We start from the raw sequence: 10826 nt of genomic DNA on the forward strand, positions 1-10826 counted from the left end.
CTTCTCCTCTGTAACTAACACCTCTCCTCTGTAACTAGCACCTCTCCTCTGTAACTAACACCTCTCCTCTGTAACTAACACCTCTCCTCTGTAACTAACACCTCTCCTCTGTAACTAACACCTCTCCTCTGTAACTAGCACCTCTCTGTAACTAAAACCTCTTCTCTGTAACTAGCACCTCTCCTCTGTAACTAACACCTCTCCTCTGTAACTAACACCTCTCCTCTGTAACTAACACCTCACCTCTCTGTAACTAACACCTCTCCTCTGTAACTAGCACCTCTCCTCTGTAACTAGCACCTCTCCTCTGTCACTAACACCTCTCCTCTGTAACTAGCACCTCTCCTCTGTAACTAGCACCTCTCCTCTGTAACTAACACCTCTCCTCTGTAACTAACACCTCTCCTCTGTAACTAGCACCTCTCCTCTGTAACTAACACCTCTCCTCTGTAACTAACACCTCTCCTCTGTAACTAGCACCTCTCCTCTGTAACTAGCACCTCTCCGCTGTAACTAACACCTCTCCTCTGTAACTAACACCTCTCCTCTGTAACTAACACCTCTCCTCTGTAACTAACACCTCTCCTCTCCTCTGTAACTAGCACCTCTCCTCTGTAACTAGCACCTCTCCTCTGTAACTAACACCTCTCCTCTGTAACTAACACACAGCGAAATAAAAAACGGAATAAAATCCATTCACAGCAGGGTTGAATACTGAAAAGTTCATTCCTGTTCATTGGATCTAAAGCTTATTTTCTCAGTCTTTCCAGTTCACTATCTGTTATTGGAGATATTTAGCACACACACACACACACACACACACACAACACACACACACACACACACACACACACACACACACACACACACACACACACACACACACACGCACACACAGTCACACACACAGTCACACACACACACACAGTCACACACACACACACACACACACACACACACACACACAGTCACACACACACACACACAGTCACACACATCAACACAGTACAACAAACAAAAACATTTATGAAATGTATGCATTCACTACTGTAAGTCGCTCTGGATAAGAGCATCTGCTAAATGACTAAAATATAAAAATGTAAATGAAACACACACACATTCCACAAGGAGCTGATGCTGCACAATCAAAAATCTATCATAGTTTGTTCTATGAGGCAGAGGATAGGTAGGTAGAGGATTGTAGGTAGAGGACAGGTAGGTAGAGGATAGGTAGGTAGAGGACAGGTAGGTAGAGGATAGGTAGGTAGAGGATAGGTAGGTAGAGGATAGGTAGGTAGAGGATAGGTAGGTAGAGGATAGGTAGGATAGGTAGGTAGAGGATTAGGTAGGTAGAGGATAGGTAGGTAGAGGACAGGTAGGTAGAGGACAGGTAGGTAGAGGATTAGGTAGGTAGAGGATTAGGTAGGTAGAGGATAGGTAGGTAGAGGATAGGTAGGTAGAGGATAGGTAGGTAGAGGATTAGGTAGGTAGAGGATAGGTAGGTAGAGGATAGGTAGGTAGAGGATAGGTAGGTAGAGGATAGGTAGGATAGGTAGGTAGAGGATAGGTAGGTAGAGGATTAGGTAGGTAGAGGACAGGTAGGTAGAGGATAGGTAGGTAGAGGATAGGTAGGATAGGTAGGTAGAGGATTAGGTAGGTAGAGGATAGGTAGGTAGAGGATAGGTAGGTAGAGGATAGGTAGGTAGAGGATAGGTAGGTAGAGGATTGTAGGTAGAGGATAGGTAGATAGAGGATTAGGCAGGTAGAGGATTAGGTAGGTAGGTAGGTAGGTAGGTAGGTAGGTAGGTAGAGGATAGGTAGGTAGAGGATAGGTAGGTAGAGGATAGGTAGGTAGAGGATTGTAGGTAGAGGATAGGTAGGTAGAGGATAGGTAGGTAGAGGATTGTAGGTAGAGGATTAGGTAGGTAGGTAGGATAGGTAGGTAGAGGATAGGTAGGTAGAGGATAGGTAGGTAGGTAGGTAGGTAGGTAGGTAGGTAGGTAGGTAGGTAGGTAGGTAGGTAGGTAGGTAGGTAGAGGATAGGTAGATAGAGGATTAGGCAGGTAGAGGATTAGGTAGGTAGGTAGGTAGGTAGGTAGAGGATAGGTAGGTAGAGGATAGGTAGGTAAAGGATAGGTAGGTAGAGGATAGGCAGGTAGAGGATTAGGCAGGTAGAGGATTACGCATTCCTTTCAACTTGACACTTGACTAGATAAATCATAAAATATCTATATAAAGATAAATAGATTTCATCAAAACAAATGTATTATCTGTATGTCCCTGACAGGCCTCGAGCGTCAAAGTTCTACCAACTTGTTTAAAATACACAAAGACCCAGAGTTCTGGACCTGTTAGTTGTTTAGCAACCAGCTGCCTCTAATTGGAGGTAATTGAAAAACACAACATAGAAATAGAAAACTAGAATAAACATAGAAATAGAAAATATAGAACATAAATCTAAAACCCCGAAACACACAAAACAAACACCCCCTGCCACATCCTGACCAAACTACAATAACAAATAACCCCCTTTTACTGGTCAGGACGTGACACCCGACTGTTTAAAATACACACTGGCCCAGAGTTCTGGACCTGTTAGTTGCTTAGCACCCCCTAGTGGCAGTTTAAATTCAGCAGTCTAGAATTTACCTGTTTGTGTCATGTGACAGGAAGTAGTTTCAGAAGTGAAGCAATGTGCAAGTGTGACAGAGTAGTTACAATCCTTCAACATCCTTCTTTATAAGCTTTTCGTACGACGCAATGTCTACGTACATTTGTTTTATTAACACAAGATAAATGTTTATCACCTATAATTTTCATGTTTCAGTAAAAGATGAGTAATTGAGTTAGCTGTTAGCTACTTTGCATTAGCTTCAATGCTGTTTCTCCATAGGGATACCTAGCTGAGTGATATCAAGCTTACAGTTGCAGTCTAGTAACTTTATTTTATGTTTGACTGTAGATTAGGTACTCTTAATCCATATTTCGTACATTTAGTGCCGTTATTGTGGAAGACATTCTGTGCTCTATACTACTGTAACTGAAAACTTTCACACTGTGATTCAAGTAAACTTCCAAAAAGGCACCTTGATTCCCACAGAGTTATTTAAATGAGTGTTTAGCTAACTGGATAGCTGGATAAGGGCTACTGTACATTTAGCGAGTCCAGTATACCCAGGTTTATGGACGGTTCCCTTCCAGATACCCCCTGGCCGTCCCATTGTTTAAAATGCACAAGGACCAGGTTTATGGACGGTTCCCTTCCAGATACCCCCTGGCCGTCCCATTGTTTAAAATACATAAGGACCAGGTTTATGGACGGTTCCCTTCCAGATACCCCCTGGCCGTCCCATTGTTTAAAATACATAAGGACCAGGTTTATGGACGGTTCCCTTCCAGATACCCCCTGGTCGTCCCATTGTTTCAGATTGTGGGAGTGAATCATGTAATGCAGCAGAGTATATTGACTCCTTTCTCTACAACCCCTGATCTCAGAAGCACCCCAGCTATATCATGGATACCTATGCATTTGTTAATAAACTTAAGAGAAATCCTTCTGGAGAAATGTTATTCTCGATTGATGTAGACTCGCTATACACTAATACCGACATTCAGCTAGGACTTAGGGCAGTTAGGGACATTTTCCAAAAATACAGGGATCCAAATAGAGCAGATGAGGCCATCCTTTCTCTCTTAGAACTGGGAACTAACATGTAATGATTCTAAACACTACATTTACTCTTGAGTTGCTGACTTGTTGCACCCTCGACAACTACTGTGATTATTATTATTTGACCATGCTGGTCATTTATGATCATTTGAACATCTTGACCATGTTCTGTTATAATCTCCACCCGGCACAGCCAGAAGAGGACTGGCCACCCCTCATAGCCTGGTTCCTCTCTAGGTTTCTTCCTAGGTGTTGGCCTTTCTAGGGAGTTTTTCCTAGCCACCGTGCTTCTACACCTGCATTGGTCGCTGTTTGGAGTTTTAGGCTGGGTTTCTGAACAGCACTTTGAGATATCAGCTGATGTAAGAAGGGCTATATAAATACATTTGATTTGATTACCCACAAATCTCAGGTACTGCTATGGGGAAGAAGTGTGCTCCTGCGTACGTCAACATTTACATGGCCGACTGGGAGCAGACGGACCTCCACAAGTGCAAAAAACATCCATCCAAAAAGCATATTCATGCGTTATTTGGATGATATCTTTGAGGGTTTGGTGCCACTCGATGGGAGGAGTTTGAACATTTTATTGATATTTTGAATGGACATCACCCCTCGATTGCAGTTGAAGCACAACTTATAACCTCAAAATATGTCCTTTTTTTTTTGATACCAAAGTTTTTATGATGCCAGGCCGTAATGATAGAAACCGCTTGGGAACTAGAGTATATTTCAAACCTGACCGACACACATGCATTGTTACATAAGATTAGTGATCATCCTAAACACAAGTATAGGGGTCTTATTAAGTCTCAATTTATAAGATTTAACAGAATGTGTACACAAAATGAAGATGTCGAGGCAGCTAAACAGATACTCTTTAAAGCACTCAGACATAAAGGAAAACACCTAAAGATTCCTACGCAGAGTCAAAGCAGAGGTAAAGAGGGACCTGGAGCGTGGGGAACCTCCTAGCTAGTCCAATGAGTACAGAGGGGCCTGGAGCGTGGGGAACCTCCTAGCTAGTCCAATGAGTACAGAGGGGCCTGGAGCGTGGGGAACCTCCTAGCTAGTCCAATGAGTAAAGAGGTAAAGAGGGGCCTGGAGCGTGGGGAACCTCCTAGCTAGTCCAATGAGTAAAGAGGGACCTGGAGCGTGGGGAACCTCCTAGCTAGTCCAATGAGTAAAGAGGGGCCTGGAGCGTGGGGAACCTCCTAGCTAGTCCAATGAGTAAAGAGGGACCTGGAGCGTGGGGAACCTCCTAGCTAGTCCAATGAGTAAAGAGGGACCTGGAGCGTGGGGAACCTCCTAGCCAGTCCAATGAGTAAAGAGGGACCTGGAGCGTGGGGAACCTCCTAGCCAGTCCAATGAGTAAAGAGGGGCCTGGAGCGTGGGGAACCTCCTAGCCAGTCCAATGAGTAAAGAGGGGCCTGGAGCGTGGGGAACCTCCTAGCTAGTCCAATGAGTAAAGAGGGGCCTGGAGCGTGGGGAACCTCCTAGCTAGTCCAATGAGTAAAGAGGGGCCTGGAGCGTGGGGAACCTCCTAGCTAGTCCAATGAGTAAAGAGGGGCCTGGAGCGTGGGGAACCTCCTAGCTAGTCCAATGAGTAAAGAGGGGCCTGGAGCGTGGGGAACCTCCTAGCTAGTCCAATGAGTAAAGAGGGACCTGGAGCGTGGGGAACCTCCTAGCTAGTCCAATGAGTAAAGAGGGGCCTGGAGCGTGGGGAACCTCCTAGCTAGTCCAATGAGTAAAGAGACCCCTGGAGCGTGGGGAACCTCCTAGCTAGTCCAATGAGTAAAGAGGGACCTGGAGCGTGGGGAACCTCCTAGCTAGTCCAATGAGTAAAGAGGGGCCTGGAGCGTGGGGAACCTCCTAGCTAGTCCAATGAGTAAAGAGGGACCTGGAGCGTGGGGAACCTCCTAGCTAGTCCAATGAGTAAAGAGGAGCCTGGAGCGTGGGGAACCTCCTAGCTAGTCCAATGGGTAAAGAGACCCCTGGAGCGTGGGGAACCGCCTAGCTAGTCCAATGAGTAAAGAGGGGCCTGGAGCGTGGGGAACCTCCTAGCTAGTCCAATGAGTAAAGAGGGGCCTGGAGCGTGGGGAACCTCCTAGCTAGTCCAATGAGTATAGAGGGACCTGGAGCGTGGGGAACCTCCTAGCTAGTCCAATGAGTAAAGAGGGGCCTGGAGCGTGGGGAACCTCCTAGCTAGTCCAATGAGTAAAGAGGGGCCTGGAGCGTGGGGAACCTCCTAGCTAGTCCAATGAGTAAAGAGGGACCTGGAGCGTGGGGAACCTCCTAGCTAGTCCAATGAGTAAAGAGGGGCCTGGAGCGTGGGGAACCTCCTAGCTAGTCCAATGAGTAAGAGGGGCCTGGAGCGTGGGGAACCTCCTAGCCAGTCCAATGAGTAAAGAGGGCCTGGAGCGTGGGGAACCTCCTAGCTAGTCCAATGAGTAAAGAGGGGCCTGGAGCGTGGGGAACCTCCTAGCTAGTCCAATGAGTAAGAGGGGCCTGGAGCGTGGGGAACCTCCTAGCTAGTCCAATGAGTAAAGGGGACCTGGAGCGTGGGGACCTCCTAGCTAGTCCAATGAGTAAAGAGGGGACCTGGAGCGTGGGGAACCTCCTAGCTAGTCCAATGAGTAAAGAGGGGCCTGGAGCGTGGGGAACCTCCTAGCTAGTCCAATGAGTAAAGAGGGGCCTGGAGCGTGGGGAACCTCCTAGCTAGTCCAATGAGTAAAGAGGGGCCTGGAGCGTGGGGAACCTCCTAGCCAGTCCAATGAGTAAAGAGGGGCCTGGAGCGTGGGGAACCTCCTAGCTAGTCCAATGAGTAAAGAGGGGCCTGGAGCGTGGGGAACCTCCTAGCTAGTCCAATGAGTAAAGAGGGGCCTGGAGCGTGGGGAACCTCCTAGCTAGTCCAATGAGTAAAGAGGGACCTGGAGCGTGGAGAACCTCCTAGCTAGTCCAATGAGTAAAGAGGGGCCTGGAGCGTGGGGAACCTCCTAGCCAGTCCAATGAGTAAAGAGGGACCTGGAGCGTGGGGAACCTCCTAGCTAGTCCAATGAGTAAAGAGGGGCCTGGAGCGTGGGGAACCTCCTAGCCAGTCCAATGAGTAAAGAGGGACCTGGAGCGTGGGGAACCTCCTAGCTAGTCCAATGAGTAAAGAGGGGCCTGGAGCGTGGGGAACCTCCTAGCTAGTCCAATGAGTAAAGAGGGACCTGGAGCGTGGGGAACCTCCTAGCTAGTCCAATGAGTAAAGAGGGACCTGGAGCGTGGGGAACCTCCTAGCCAGTCCAATGAGTAAAGAGGGACCTGGAGCGTGGGGAACCTCCTAGCTAGTCCAATGAGTAAAGAGGGACCTGGAGCGTGGGGAACCTCCTAGCTAGTCCAATGAGTAAAGAGACCCCTGGAGCGTGGGGAACCTCCTAGCTAGTCCAATGAGTAAAGAGGTAAAGAGGGACCTGGAGCGTGGAGAACCTCCTAGCTAGTCCAATGAGTAAAGAGGGACCTGGAGCGTGGAGAACCTCCTAGCTAGTCCAATGAGTAAAGAGGGGCCTGGAGCGTGGGGAACCTCCTAGCTAGTCCAATGAGTAAAGAGGGATCTGGAGCGTGGGGAACCTCCTAGCTAGTCCAATGAGTAAAGAGGGGCCTGGAGCGTGGGGAACCTCCTAGCTAGTCCAATGAGTAAAGAGGGGCCTGGAGCGTGGGGAACCTCCAGGCCAGTCCAATGAGTAAAGAGGGGCCTGGAGCGTGGGGAACCTCCTAGCTAGTCCAATGAGTAAAGAGGGGCCTGGAGCGTGGGGAACCTCCTAGCTAGTCCAATGAGTAAAGAGGGGCCTGGAGCGTGGAGAACCTCCTAGCTAGTCCAATGAGTAAAGAGGTAAAGAGGGGCCTGGAGCGTGGGGAACCTCCTAGCTAGTCCAATGAGTAAAGAGGGGCCTGGAGCGTGGGGAACCTCCTAACTAGTCCAATGAGTAAAGAGGTAAAGAGGGGCCTGGAGCGTGGGGAACCTCCTAGCTAGTCCAATGAGTAAAGAGGAGCCTGGAGCGAGGGGAACCTCCTAGCCAGTCCAATGAGTAAAGAGGTAAAGAGGGGCCTGGAGCGTGGGGAACCTCCTAGCTAGTCCAATGAGTAAAGAGGGGCCTGGAGCGTGGGGAACCTCCTAGCTAGTCCAATGAGTAAAGAGACCCCTGGAGCGTGGGGAACCTCCTAGCTAGTCCAATGAGTAAAGAGGGGCCTGGAGCGTGGGGAACCTCCTAGCTAGTCCAATGAGTAAAGAGGTAAAGAGAGGACCTGGAGCGTGGGGAACCTACTAGCTAGTCCAATGAGTAAAGAGGAGCCTGGAGCGTGGGGAACCTCCTAGCTAGTCCAATGAGTAAAGAGACCCCTGGAGCGTGGGGAACCTCCTAGCTAGTCCAATGAGTAAAGAGACCCCTGGAGCGTGGGGAACCTCCTAGCTAGTCCAATGAGTACAGAGGGACCTGGAGCGTGGGGAACCTCCTAGCCAGTCCAATGAGTAAAGAGGGGCCTGGAGCGTGGGGAACCTCCTAGCTAGTCCAATGAGTAAAGAGGGACCTGGAGCTTGGGGAACCTCCTAGCTAGTCCAATGAGTAAAGAGACCCTGGAGCGTGGGGAACCTCCTAGCTAGTCCAATGAGTAAAGAGGGGCCTGGAGCGTGGGGAACCTCCTAGCCAGTCCAATGAGTAAAGAGGGGCCTGGAGCGGGGAACCTCCTAGCTAGTCCAATGAGAAAGAGGGGCCTGGAGCGTGGGGAACTCCTAGCGTCCAATGAGTAAAGAGGTAAAGAGGGACCGGGAGCGTGGGGAACCTCCTAGCTAGTCCAATGAGTAAAGAGGGGCCTGGAGCGTGGGGAACCTCCTAGCTAGTCCAATGAGTAAAGAGGGGCCTGGAGCTGGGGAACCTCCTAGCTAGTCCATGAGTAAGAGGGCCTGGAGCAGTGGGGAACCTCCTAGCTAGTCCAATGAGTAAAGAGGGGCCTGGAGCGTGGGGAACCTCCTAGCTAGTCCAATGAGTAAAGAGACCCCTGGAGCGTGGGGAACCTCCTAGCTAGTCCAATGAGTAAAAGAGGGGACCTGGAGCGTGGGGAACCTCCTAGCTAGTCCAATGAGTAAAGAGGGCCTGGAGCGTGGGGAACCTCCTAGCTAGTCCATGAGTAAGAGGGGCCTGGAGCGTGGAGAACCTCCTAGCTAGTCCAATGAGTAAAGAGGGGCCTGGAGCGTGGGAACCTCCTAGCTAGTCCATATGAGTATAGAGGGGCCTGGAGCGGTGGGGAACCTCCTAGCTAGTCCAATGAGTATGAGGGGCCTGGAGCGTGGGGAAACCTCCTAGCTAGTCCAATGAGTAAGAGGTAAAGAGGGGCCTGGAGCTGGGGAACCTCCTAGCTAGTCCAAGGAGTATAAGGAGGGGCCTGGAGGGGCGTGGGGACCTCCTAGCCTAGTCCAATGAGTAAAGATGGGGCTCTGGAGCGTGGGGAACCTCCTAGGCTAGTCCAATGAGAGTAAAGAGGGACCTGGAGCGTGGGGGACCAGATCCTAGCTAGTCCATATGAGTAAAGAGGTGGCCCTGGAGCGTGGGGAACCTCCTAGCTAGTCCCAATGAGTACAAGAGGGGCTGGGAGCGTGGGGAACCTCCTAAGGCCTAGTCCAATGAGTAAAGAGGGGCCCTGGAGGCTTGGGGACCTCTCTTAGCCTAGTCCAATGAGTAAAGAGGGACCTGGAGCGTGGGGAACCTCCGTAGCTAGTCCAATGAGTAAAGAGGGCCTGGAGGCGTGGGAACCTCCTAGCTAGTCCAAATGAGTAAACGAGGGGCCTGAGCGCGTGGGAACCTCTAGCTAGTCCAACGGAGTAAAGAGGGGACCTGGGAAGCGTGGGCGAACCTCCTAGCTAGTCCAATGAGTAAAGAGGGACCTGGAGCGTGGGGACCCTCCTAGCCTAGTCCTAATGAGTAAAGAGGGGCCGGAGCGTGGGGAACTCCTAGCTAGTCCAATGAGTAAAGAGGGGCCTGGAGCGTGGGGAACCTCCTAGCCAGTCCAATGAGTAAAGAGGGGCTGGAGCGTGGGGGAACCTCCTAGCTAGTCCAATGAGTAAAAGAGGGACCGGAGCGTGGGGAACCTCCTAGCAGTCCAATGAGTAAAGAGGGGCCTGGAGCGTGGGGAACCTCCTAGCTAGTCCAATGAGTAAAGAGGGATCTGGAGCGTGGGGAACCTCCTAGCTAGTCCAATGAGTAAAGAGGGCCTGGAGCGTGGGGAACCTCCTAGCTAGTCCAATGAGTAAGAGGGGCTGGAGCGTGGGGAACCTCCTAGCTAGTCCAATGAGTAAAGAGGGATCTGGAGCGTGGGGAACCTCCTAGCTAGTCCAATGAGTAAAGAGGGGCCTGGAGCGTGGGGGAACCTCCTAGCTAGTCCAATGAGTAAAGAGGGACCTGGAGCGTGGGGAACCTCCTAGCTAGTCCAATGAGTAGTAAGAGGGGCCTGGAGTGGGGGAACCTCCAGCTAGTCCAATGAGTAAAGAGCCCCTGGAGCGTGGGGAACCTCCTAGCTAGTCCAATGAGTAAAGAGGGACCTGGAGCGTGGGAACCCCTAGCTAGTCAATGAGTAAAGAGGGGCCTGGAGCGTGGGGAACTCCTAGCTAGTCCAATGAGTAAAGAGACCCCTGGAGCGTGGGGAACCTCCTAGCTAGTCCAATGAGTAAAGAGGGGCCTGGAGCGTGGGGAACCTCCTAGCTAGTCCAATGAGTAAAGAGGGGCCTGGAGCGTGGGGAACTCCTAGCTAGTCCAATGAGTAGAGGGCCTGGAGCGTGGGAACCTCCTAGCTAGTCCAATGAGTAAAGAGGGGCCTGGAGCGTGGGGAACCTCCTAGCTAGTCCAATGAGTAAGAGGGGCTGGAGCGTGGGGAACCTCTAGCTAGTCCAATGAGTAAAGAGGGGCCTGGAGCGTGGGGAACCTCCTAGCTAGTCCAATGAGTAAAGAGGTAAAGAGGGGCCTGGAGCGTGGGGAACCTCCTAGCTAGTCCAATGAGTAAAGAGGGACTGGAGCGTGGGGAACCTCCTAGCTAGTCCAATGAGTAAGAGGGGCCTGGGCGGGGGAACCTCCTAGCTAGTCCAATGAGTAAAGAGGGGCCTGGAGCGTGGGAACCTCCTAGCTAG

At 50.7% G+C, this 10826-nt stretch overlaps 1 protein-coding gene and 1 long non-coding RNA gene across 4 annotated transcripts in view; both read right to left on the reverse strand.

The window, feature by feature from the left end:
* st6galnac3 (ST6 (alpha-N-acetyl-neuraminyl-2,3-beta-galactosyl-1,3)-N-acetylgalactosaminide alpha-2,6-sialyltransferase 3) overlaps positions 1 to 10826 on the reverse strand; it is a 114961-nt gene that overhangs the window by 73968 nt on the left and 30167 nt on the right. The window lies entirely within an intron of this gene.
* Positions 10712 to 10826, reverse strand: part of LOC115157645 (uncharacterized) — a 999-nt gene continuing 884 nt past the window's right edge. Inside the window, exons 2-3 of the long non-coding RNA XR_003868497.1 lie at positions 10770 to 10800; positions 10712 to 10725 (exon numbers count right to left, since the gene is read on the reverse strand). This is a non-coding gene — a long non-coding RNA (uncharacterized LOC115157645). The remainder of the gene's footprint in view (positions 10726 to 10769; positions 10801 to 10826) is intronic.

Source organism: Salmo trutta, chromosome 21 (assembly GCF_901001165.1).
Source record: "Salmo trutta chromosome 21, fSalTru1.1, whole genome shotgun sequence".
Classification (NCBI taxonomy): Eukaryota; Metazoa; Chordata; class Actinopteri; order Salmoniformes; family Salmonidae; genus Salmo; species Salmo trutta.